At 44.1% G+C, this 10,838-nt stretch overlaps 1 pseudogene; it reads left to right on the top strand.

Annotated features, from left to right (window-relative positions):
* Positions 1-5,625: 5,625 nt before the first annotated feature.
* LOC142038055 (protein ELYS-like) overlaps positions 5,626-10,838 on the top strand; it is a 35,549-nt pseudogene continuing 30,336 nt past the window's right edge.

Here is a 10,838-nt window from a genome sequence, read left to right as displayed (position 1 = left end):
TGCATAGAGCGGCGATCGATTGCGGGAAGAGGGCTGGGTTTGATGGGGAGAGCAGAGCTTTACAGGAATCCTGCGCGTTTTGTGGGGGTCTCTTGATTTTTGCATGAAGCCTGCATCACGCAGCAAAGTTGCTGACTTAAACAAAAGTGCTTGATTTCTTCCTGACTCGAGGTCTGGAGCTTCTGCCAATAGAAGGAAGCATGGAGTCAGTCTTTCAGCTCTAGTAATTGTTTGCTGATGGTGTTTGGTAAAACTAGGGGACATTCAGGGGCTGAATTCTGTCGGGAATGCTGAACCCCGTGTAGGGTGTATGGCTAAACGTGGTAGTTCAAGTGCCGCCTTAGGCCCATCGGTCTGGATGATGGCATCAGTCTTGGCTGGCAGCTGTCACAGGTGTTTGGGCACACAGGACAGGACCCTGTTCTGCTGAGGACAGCTCCTCATCCACTTACTGCATCGGCTCGTTTTCCTGCATTGATTTGCCCGGGGTGTGCTTTTTTAAGACGGTGAAATGAACTTAATCGGGCTTCTATTAGTTTTGAGTCTTCTCCCCAGCAAGCTGTTGGATACAGTTTTAGAGAAGTAATGGTGACAAGCCTTTGCTGGTGTGGTATTTTTTCACCTGTGTGGTGGAGAGAATACTTAAATTGGTAGGAGAGAGTCACCAAAAGCCTGGGCCTGTTGCACGTGTTGCCAATGTTTTTGCGGTTCAGCTTGTCAGGTTGCTGTTTGTCTAAGTACGTTTCAGAGCTGGATACTCAGAAGCCGTCTGGACGTGGTGCTGGGCAGGCTGCTCTAGGTGAGCCTGCTTGAGCAGGGGCTTGGACCAGATGACCTCCAGTGATTCTGGAAGGCCGCCTGCTTCCAGAAGAGAACTTCTGGAAGTTCTCTTCCTTGTGATTCTGTGATTCTAGAATTTGTGCTGGGAGGGGCAGGCACCGGGGCGATGGCACACCGGTGTGGTATGCTGGAAATGTCAGCTGCTGTCTCCCTCTCTTAGGAAGGCTGCGCGTGTGTTCTGTACTGAGACACTTAGCGCCTATGTCTGTCTGTCCAGGTACGCCAAGCAATGTAAAAAGAGCGTAAGTTCAGAAGGGACTTTAGGAACTTTTGCTAGCTTAGCCACGTTAGACAGGGGCTGCGACTCTTGAATGAAAGTATGGTCGTGTTAGAGAATAACCATTGGAGGTGGCTGGGTAAACTGGCTCCAGTGTCAAATTCTGAGCTGTGTTGGTTTTGTTTGTGTTTTCCTTTGAAGGGAAGTCAAATCTATGGTCTTAGCTGTTGGGGGTTGTTGGGCTAGAGAGCTGAAATTCTTCCTTCTCCTTGCCTTCTGCTGTAGGTTTGGGCTTGTGGAGCATCCGCACAAACTCTGCAAGAGAATCTGTAGGCTGCGCTTGAGTGAAATAAGCCTGGCTGTGGAGTTCCGATACAGACCGTCTCTGTTATGCTAGTGGCTTTTTAGACTAGAACTTAGGCTTTGGATGAAATGTAGGGTGGTTGCCTAAAGCATCGGGGCGGGGGGGATGTTTCTGCCTAAGTGGGAAAGAAATGACCCGGTGGTACTCACAAAGTCACCTGCTAACTCACTCACTAAATCCTCTTTCGGCTGGAGTAAAATATGGCAAAGCGCAAATTCACTGAACCCGACTACTAAGGTGCAGAAAGTGTCTTTTCCATCCACTGCTCCTCCAGCGCTTGTGAGCTGCCTCCTGCTTTTCTGGGGAAAATGTCATTGAACCAGTCGTTAATAATAATTCAAAAAATTCTGTCATTGTCATCTTTAGCTGTTATTCAACAAAGTGGATGCTGGTTTCTCAAAAGGACTTAGTTTTTCTTCCATTTCTTCTTCTTTGGCTTCTTCCCACTCTGTGTCCTGTTTCCTTGGAAAATGTGACCTGAATCGTGTTGCACGCTGTTGTCCGTTCTCTGATCACCAGGTAGTGCTTCCCTGAAATCGCTTTAGCTTCCACGTCTGGCTGAATGAAAGAATGACGCCTGTCAGCTGCAGCCTTTCTCAGTGAGACAGTGAGTCTCTACGCGCACGAGGGAGTTAAAAGTTGACTGACTGTGTCTCGGGTGGTGTCCTTTCTAAAAGGAAAGGGTTCTGCAGCTCTCCTTGCAAACTGCGTGTGTAGTTTCACACGTGTATGAGCTAGCGTAACGGCTTACTGCCACAAAATGGAGACGGACGAATTCCCTCTCCTTCTTCCCAACGCACTGTCCTGCCTCCTTCCTTGTGCCAACTTTCATGCTTGCTAGTTCTCTCTGCCAGCCAGTTTAACTCTCTAAGCTGGTGGAAAACTATCTACTTTTCTGGGTTCGTTTCCCATCTGCTTAGGCAGTTAACCTGGCTCGTAAAGTGCTCTAAAAAGTGCTCAAGTCAGTGCAAGGTAAGCCGCAGGAATACAGCAGTAGAACAAAGGAGCAGATGGAGAGATGGGAGGCGGCAGCAAGGCCTCTCTTCCGGCGGCAGTGAAGGCAACGTGTTTTGTGAAACCGTGTCTTCAGCTGCGACTGAGCGTATTTTTAGCTTTTTCTTCAGTAAGCCTGTAACATTGTTGGCCTTTGATTTTCCTGGACTACCGTCAGTCAGAACTGACATCACAGAACTCTGACTTGGCTGTATGTGATTCCACTTGAACATGTAATTTCTCTTTTTTTTTTTTTTTTTTTCCCCCTGGGGATTTTTAATCCAGAAATCTGTCATCAGTCTATGACTTGTGGCATGTTCCTTTCTTTGGAAACAGTTCATGGTGTTTAGAGGTCATAAGTAGCAAGGGTGAAGAAGAACGGTAATTTTGGCAACTTGTGCACAGACCACTTTGGTGTAGCATACAGCGGGGAGGTTGGATTCTGGCTTCCTCCTGAACATGGAGTAGGCCTGTGGCATTTTACACTGATCTGTTTTCTACCAGACAGAAGGAGGAATGTGACTGTAGTTGTTGTTTTCAAAGAGAGCAGAAATGCAGTTAGTGTTGGATATCGCTCTTAAAGGAGAGGCTTCACGCCTTTAACCTAGTTCTATCTAACTATTTTCCCACTGTGTGGATTTGCCAGTAATCCTTGGTTCAACTTAGCAGAATGATGCAAGTAAAACGTCCTGATAGCCAGGTCACTGTATATACAGTTCAGGCTTTATTGTGGAGTTTATTTTCCTAGTTCCATATTACCAAGCCAGATGTCTAGGAACAAAATGTTTCAAACGGCCATTGGCGTACTGGCAGAAACCTGGGCATGCCTGATGGTCTAGCGTTTTCACGTGCTTTTCTATGCAGTTAATAACTGCAGCGGAATTAAATTTAAAGTTCCATGAATGGTCCGGGCATGGGAGTGTTACGTACTTGATGGTTCTTAGCGGTGGTATGGGCCTGATAAGCACATTTGTTGTGTACTGTAGGCAGGAGTACACTGTGTCAAGGTGTGAGCTTTCCACCAGAGAAGAATTCTTTCTGATTTGGTGGGGAGTTTGGGGTGGCGAGTGGTTTGTTTTTACGCTCAACTCTCCCCAGTAGAGTATCTTAAAATGTGATGTGCAATTTGGCCACGCCAAGTTCTGTGCTCTTGGCCTGTCCAGGTAGGCAGTGGCAAAGGCAGGGTGACGCAGGGTGACTCTTGTTCTTCCTCTTCTGAAATTTCTTCCTGTGATAATCTTCTCTGGTCATTCCTCCTTTCTTATTCAGCATCACGGTATTGCTGAAGGCACCTGTCAAAACAGCTGGACGTTGAAGGCCTTTGAGAGATGCTATTCACCAACCCAATAGATCTGTATTTGTATTTGGTATTATGGGTTACTCATAAAACATATGGATTAAATCATTACAATTAAACTGAGCCGGAAGGCTGGTCAAACTGTGGGGCTTTTTACTGTCTGGAGCCCCTGGATGCAGTGCAAAAGTTCATCCCGCTGTCCCTGTGAAAGGATGACAAGTACCAAAAAGCAAACGCGAGAAAACTACTGCAAATGAGTTGTCCCACTTGGAACTTGACCTGTGCTAGTTGTGAATGCTGGCAGGGCGGTCAGGCTGGCCGGCTGCAGCAGCGTCCTGCAATACTGGCTTTGCCATCGGCAACCTTTTTTTCCAAAGGTTGACTTGCGCTTAGTGCGGGACCCTGGCTTACACTGCCTGCGTTTCACGCGCTCGTTGTTTTCATGCTGGCAGAAGATACTGGAACATGTTCTCAGGTAGAGTGCCTGTGACCTGAAATATAGTAGATTCCAATGCCCAGGCTTTAGAGCATAACCTTTCTCCACAGAAGTACAATCTGTGTAAATGGTATTATTTATAAGCGTTTCCCTTTAATAACTTTGTGTTGCTCCCAGAGTCTGGTCTTCAGAACTAGCTGTAACCTCCTATGCCGTAAGGAAAATAGGTTATTAGTGCACGCTGGAAGAAGCAACCATAAAACTTTGCTTGCGGGAGAACATGTGTGCTACAGTTAATGCAATGGGCTTTGTGTGCCCATTGAAGTGGCTGGCTGTACTGGTTTGTGGCATAGGGTAAGGGTTCTGTTTGATGCCCGAGTTGGTCAGCATGTGTAACGCCCAGGAATAGCGAGCTACGTAGAATATCTTCCTTCTGAGACTCCATGGAGAAAGCAGTGCTATTTGAAGAGATGCTTGAACCTGTCTTGTCTTCCGGAGGCTTTTTCAATAACCCATAGAACTTGCAAAATGTAGTGAGCTGAAGTAGTTTGTATTTCCACGTGTGTGGAATATCTCTTATTTAGCCTCCTATTCAATCTTGTAAGTCACCTGAGCTTTTAAGTCCCCGTCCCCCGTCCCCCATCCCCCAAAAAAATCTATCTTGACATAGTGAAACGTGAACTGTCTGTGGAGCACCGATAGAGGTGTGGAAACTGAAAGGCCTCAAAGTTTTTGTACAATAGTGCAGAGATGTGATAAGGACTGGCAATAGGAAGGAAAGGACTGGAATAAGGAAAATGGGGATTTAAGTGTAGAAAAGAATCCGTGTTTTAAGGTGCTGTGTTATGTTCAGGTGATAAGTGTATGGAAAACTACTTTCCAACTGATGAGCTATGAAAGTCTGTATGGCTTGTCATGCGGAAACATCAACGGTACATTTTCTGGAAGAGTTTGAGAGTGAAGGTAGTTAAGAACTTAGTATTCCTTAAAGTTCAAAATAAACACACAAGAAGTGAACAAGACACAAACGATGCCTGAAATCTACTAGAAGACAACTGGCAATAAATAATGAGGTACAAAATCAAGAGCAAGGACTAATGGAAACTCATACCTTTTACTGCAGCGCTAATTGAAATACACTTTTTCTCGGATTGCATCTTACTACAGACTCGCATATCTGAGTAGGCTTGAACTCGGTGTATTGTTTTTTTTCCTGTTATTGACCTTATCAATACCCCTGTGTCGCTTTTTGTTGGTGATCTCATAGGCATTAGAAAAGTAAAAGGATTCTCCTTTTGCTCTGCTGTGAGATCAAAAACTGTCCCGAGTGCCATTTTTTGAAGGAAAAGAGCTACAGGAGCTGTCTAGGAGATTACTTTCGGCATACTGATGAAACTTCTGTCAATCTCAAAAAGCAAATCTCAGTTATGGCTGACATGAGTCTGTTTTTGCATTTTTTTCTTTATTTACAGTGAAGAATGCGAGACCTATCAGCTCAGGTAACGAGCAGTCTGCTGCAGTTTCCAGAGGTGACTACTGAGGCACTTGGGGAAGATGAGAAACCCCTAGGTTCTGTGCTGAGCGGGAAGTTTTCTGGAGGTGAGCGTTCTCCTTTAAATTTGGTCTTGGTCTGAAGTTCTTATTGCCTGGAGGTTACCTGAAGCACAGGGTCACAGTATCGACTGTGTCAGGCTGGTGCTGTTGTTAAGATGCATCAGGTTTCGAGAGAACAGGAAGGAAGTTTTAACTATTAAAAATGCTAATATTAAAACCTTAAAACTAGTATAGTTAAACTTTGAAATTACAGCAACCTTCACCAGTCTTGTGCTATTAAAATAATTTAGTTAAGCATGCTGAGTCAGCGGGCCTTCCTCAATGTTGTGGTCACTCAATTGTTAATTAAATAAAAGGCAGTTTTCAAAAAAGTGATAGTGTTGTTTTGGGCCCTATTTATTTGTACCAGCTCAAGCTCTATGACCATCATAACACCACATGCGGAACTAGTTCTTCTACAACGTTACAGAGGCACCCCCCTCCCGCCCCGCCCCGCCCCCCCCCCCTCGCTTTTTCTTTTCCTAGTCTGAATACAAACAGCAAAGGAAGAGGATAACACTGTTAAGCGCTGCAGCCATATTTCCAACGTATTTAACAGGGTGCAGATGAGTACCCAGGGAGAGCTGCTGAAAGTGGCTAAGCAGATTAGGTAGTTGACTTTCTAGGTGATCCGCAAGTAGAGCTAGCTGGGTGCCTACCTGGTTGTCTAGGCTCTGTTAGACCAGGTGGAATCCATCTACCTGACTGAAAGTGCAGTAATTGAGTTAATACTTCCTCCGAGTTTGTTCCGTGAAACAAAATGTGTTAAATTCTTTCTGTCGTCAGCCCGTGTAAAAGATCAGATGTACTCATGCAGTGCCCATTTGACGATAATTTCTTGCTGCCGTCCAAATCCCTGCCCCAAGTAGGCGTGTGTCAAGTAAAATTAATAAACTAGAAATGAATTGGTTTAGATTTGTTATCTTTGAAGTGTGCTTTAAGACTCGTATTCCCGTATGTATTTAGATGATTTCTAGCCAAAACAAGCCGAATATGGGATGAAGTCTCTAGATCAATATGTTGTCATCTTCATCCCAAGCAGTCCAAATCCTTCAGTGCGGGAATGACAAGTAGAAATGCAAAATAATAAGGTTGTTAATATTAAGAGGTAGTGCTGGAGGATCTCCATGGGTGATTTTGAATAATTGACCACAACTAGGGAAGTCGGTCTTCCCTTTTGGGTACTTTTAGTGAAGGAAAGGGGCAGTGGCTGTGATTTTTCAGTTGTTTTCAGTCTTGTATTGGAAATTTGCTTTAGTCAGCTTTCTTTTCTCTTACAGGGAGAAATGGCTTGGCATGGCTGGCGTGTGGTCCTCAACTGGAGGTAGTGAGCTCTGTGACGGGAGAGCGGCGCTCTGCTTACCGTTTCCGTGGAGTAAAGAAACAGCCTCCCACCATTCGTGTGGTAAAGGATTTTTCCTGGCAGAAGAGAACGGGACTGCTGGTTGGGTTGGAAGAAGCAGAGGGAAGTGTTCTCTGTCTGTACGACCTTGGAATATCGAGAGTGGTTAAAGCAGTTGTTCTCCCAGGAAGGGTACGTACACTTTAATCGGAGGAACGAAGCTTTTGCGTTGTCAGGTGCTGCGTAATCCTGTTTCAGGAGAAGCTTTGGAGCGTCTATTTGTAGGCGGTATTTTTTCTATCTTGCATTAGTGCAGACTGTCACTTCAGAGTATCCAGTCAAGAGAGCCTTGGTGCAAACTCTTGGGCTTAACGGTACCGTTATCTTTTGAGCTTACTGATTGTAAAACAAGTTTTCTGGGTTTATGGTAGAGCACATAGTTACCTAATTCTCCACTGCCACAAAAAGGCATTGAGAACTATCTTTTATTGGCCAGAGTGAAAAAGGAAAAAAACCCCCGCTGTTCCCAGTGTCTGTAACATACATTTCCGAAATGCTTGATTTCTATGTATGTTAGAAATACTGTCTTTAAAATATCTGAAACTTCCATAGTTGTGCTGTAAATGACTTAGACACATTCCCCTGAATCTCAGACTAGCAAGCGGGTGGCTTTAGAGCAGAACAGATTTTTATGTTGACTTAGGATAGGAAAGAAGAGCCGTTAGGGAGTTACCTGACGGATTGTTGAACGATTGACTTTCAACCTGCAGTCCTTGAATCTCTGCTTATTGAATATTGTGTTTGTGTAGATGGGAGAGGCTGGTGGAATGTTACTCATTTTTTTCTGTCTTCTGTAACCCAGGAAGTCCAATGATGTAATGTCCCCTAGTCTCATTATCTTAATGTAAACAAGAATCAGTGCAAGTTAATAGAACATCAAGATTGACTATATTGTTTTTTTCTTGATATAACTGGAAACAATGCTTTGCTTTTAAGTCTTATGGTCCTCTGCATTTACTTTCTTGTTTCTGATGTGCTAATTCCGGCTTCACTTTTGAATGATTTCTGTTCAGCTTGTCAAACAGCTTAAATGCTAGCTTGCAGTTTTCCTGTAGGTAACTGCTATAGAACCCATAACTAATCACGGAGGAGCCAGCGTGAGCACTCGGCACCTACATCAGAGTCTGCGATGGCTCTTTGGAGTGGCAGCAGTGGCTACAGATGTTGGTCACCTACTTCTGGTGGACCTTTGTTTGGATGATTTCTCTTGCAGTCAGAATGAAATACAAGCATCGGGTAAGCCTGCAGTTTTTAAACTTGAATTTGAGAGTAGGAAAACTTGTGTATAAACAATATGCATCCCACTTGGAAGACACTAGTGTGCAGGCATTTCTGACTGCTGGTTACAGATGGTGGTTTGCCTTGGTATAGTCCCGACCTGATTAAAAATGGGAGTGGCTTAATACACCTTCTAATGTTATAAATGCCCCCCTGCCACCAAGATCCGTACGTCACTATGATGCTTGCCAGTGAGGTGTAGGAATTTTACCACGTGAGTCAGTGCAGCTGCCTGAGAGGAAGTTGTGTCAGAGGCGCCCTATTTCTTGGGAATGTTCTTCTGCTTCTGTGGGTTGACTTGGGGCAAATTTTAGGCTTGCTTGTTAAAATGAATCCGACTTGTCAAAAATCGTGCATTTGGATGACTGAAATCTCTAATTTGCATATTTGGATTGCATATGCTGTTTTGGCTATTACAAGAATGGCTTCAGGAGTTGGTGTCGCTTCAGCCAGCTTCATCGTGAGGCCCAAACGCGTGATTTATAGAGCCCAGGAAGAATTTGTCTACGAAGGTTACGCTCTTACCTGGTTTTAAAATACGAGTGAGAATACCTGTCCGATCAGAGAGTTCTTCTGTTCTTTGGAAACATACAAAAGAAAGCATTGCATAAATGGGTATTTTGCCCGGGACGGTAGAATTGGATGAGACGTGTTGTCATGTCAGTGTTCAAAATGCAGCCTAAATGGCCTGACACATTAACTCATGGCGTGGTTTTGTGTGTGTAGGTCTAGAAGTTGTCACTAGAATTCCTGCTGAAGTTCCACAAAGAAGAGAAGCTGTGACCAGAGAAGGGAGACATCTCTGCTTTCAACTACAAAATCCTTCAGGAACAGCAATATCAACCCTGTACTACATAAGCAGAAGCAATCAGCTTGTTGTGGGTTTTTCAGATGGCTGCCTGTCACTGTGGAATATGAAAACTTTGAAGAGGGAGTAAGTAGGCCTTTACAGCTGGCCATGCCCGGAGGTGCAGGGGTCTCAATTGTTTGCTTACGGAAGCATGTTCATGAAAGAGAACATTTTAGGGAGTGAAATTTTGGGTATAATCTTGGGATGTTTAGAAATCCTCTTCTGAAATAACTATTAAAAGTCATACATGGATTAAGTGGACCGCCTTCTCCCCAGTGGACTAGGATTGTTTTCCTTCTTGTGCCTGTGGCTCGAGGGATTGTGGAAAGCATGCTTCTTGGGGTTACGTCAAGCAGTTTAGGATGCGGTGGAGCTCATTTTTCTAAGACGCTTTGTCCGATCAGTAGTGTTCAGTGAAGCCAGGAAACGTGTGTGTTTTGATGAACCAGATTTTAGGAATGATTTTTCAGAACCAGCTACTGCAATTAGGGCATACATTGAGAAGCTTACGTATGTTAATAATGTGGGTTTGGGGATAATATTCTTTAAAGCGTCCAGGATGAAACTAGTGAGACACGAAAAATCAATAGCTGATCCGTGCCTGAAAAGATATTCTTTCCTACATGTCAGCCTTGTCCAAAATAGGGGACTGACCCATTCCGAGGCAACGTTGCGTGTGAATGAAAATTTGCTTGGAACACTTGGAGATGAGGATAAGGGGCATGTAAATCTATAAGCAATAGAAAAATTAAGAGACGATTTTATATCTGCCAAAGGGCAATCACACGTGAAATATGTGACCAAATTCAGATAGGGATTGGCTTAAGCAAACCTGCAGTGACTCACCAGAAACTGTTGGATGCATAAATAGACAGTGGAGGACTAACTGGGTGGCAAGAATAGATTGTGAAGGTACACATAAGGTTCAGAAGTCTGGAGGAAAAATGCTTTACGTAGCATCCGAGTAAAGAAATGAGAAAGTACTTGTGTTTGGCCCTGTCTTAAATTTGTTCAGAAGATAGGCTGCATTTTAAGTTCAATATTGAAGTTGGCTGGAACAGGAGGAACAATCTTTTGCCTGGCAGCTGAAGTAATCGTTTATGTTCTTCCTCCCTAGGCAGAGGAGGATATAAACCCAGGTTATTGCATTTGATGGACAGTAATTTCCTCAGCTCTTGACTGCTGCATAAAAAGTAGTCACTTCCCTGACTCACTTGTCTGAGATGGAAGTGTGACCTTCTGTACTTTGGGGATAAGCATGGAAGGATAAGCTTTTTTCTCAGAAGATGCTTCTACCCTTCTACAAACAGTTAGGGCTCATCGTAGGCTCACAGGTTTTTATTTTTCTCTCTTTTCCCCTTTTCCTTTTTTTTTTTTCATTTTTTCTTTCTTTCTTTTTTTTTTTTTTCCCCAACCACGTAGGCACCACTCTCAGCTTGAAGGAGGAAGGATTCCTGTCTATGCTGTTACTTTTCAGGAGCCTGAGAATGATCCTCGCAATTGTTGCTACTTGTGGGCTGTTCAGTCTACACAAGAAAGGTGAATAAAAAGTTACTATAAGCCACTGA

Source organism: Buteo buteo, chromosome 12, assembly GCF_964188355.1.
Source record: "Buteo buteo chromosome 12, bButBut1.hap1.1, whole genome shotgun sequence".
NCBI classification, from domain to species: domain Eukaryota; kingdom Metazoa; phylum Chordata; class Aves; order Accipitriformes; family Accipitridae; genus Buteo; species Buteo buteo.
The sequence above is the reverse complement of the archived record's forward strand: the minus strand, read 5'-3'. Positions and strand labels throughout refer to the sequence as shown.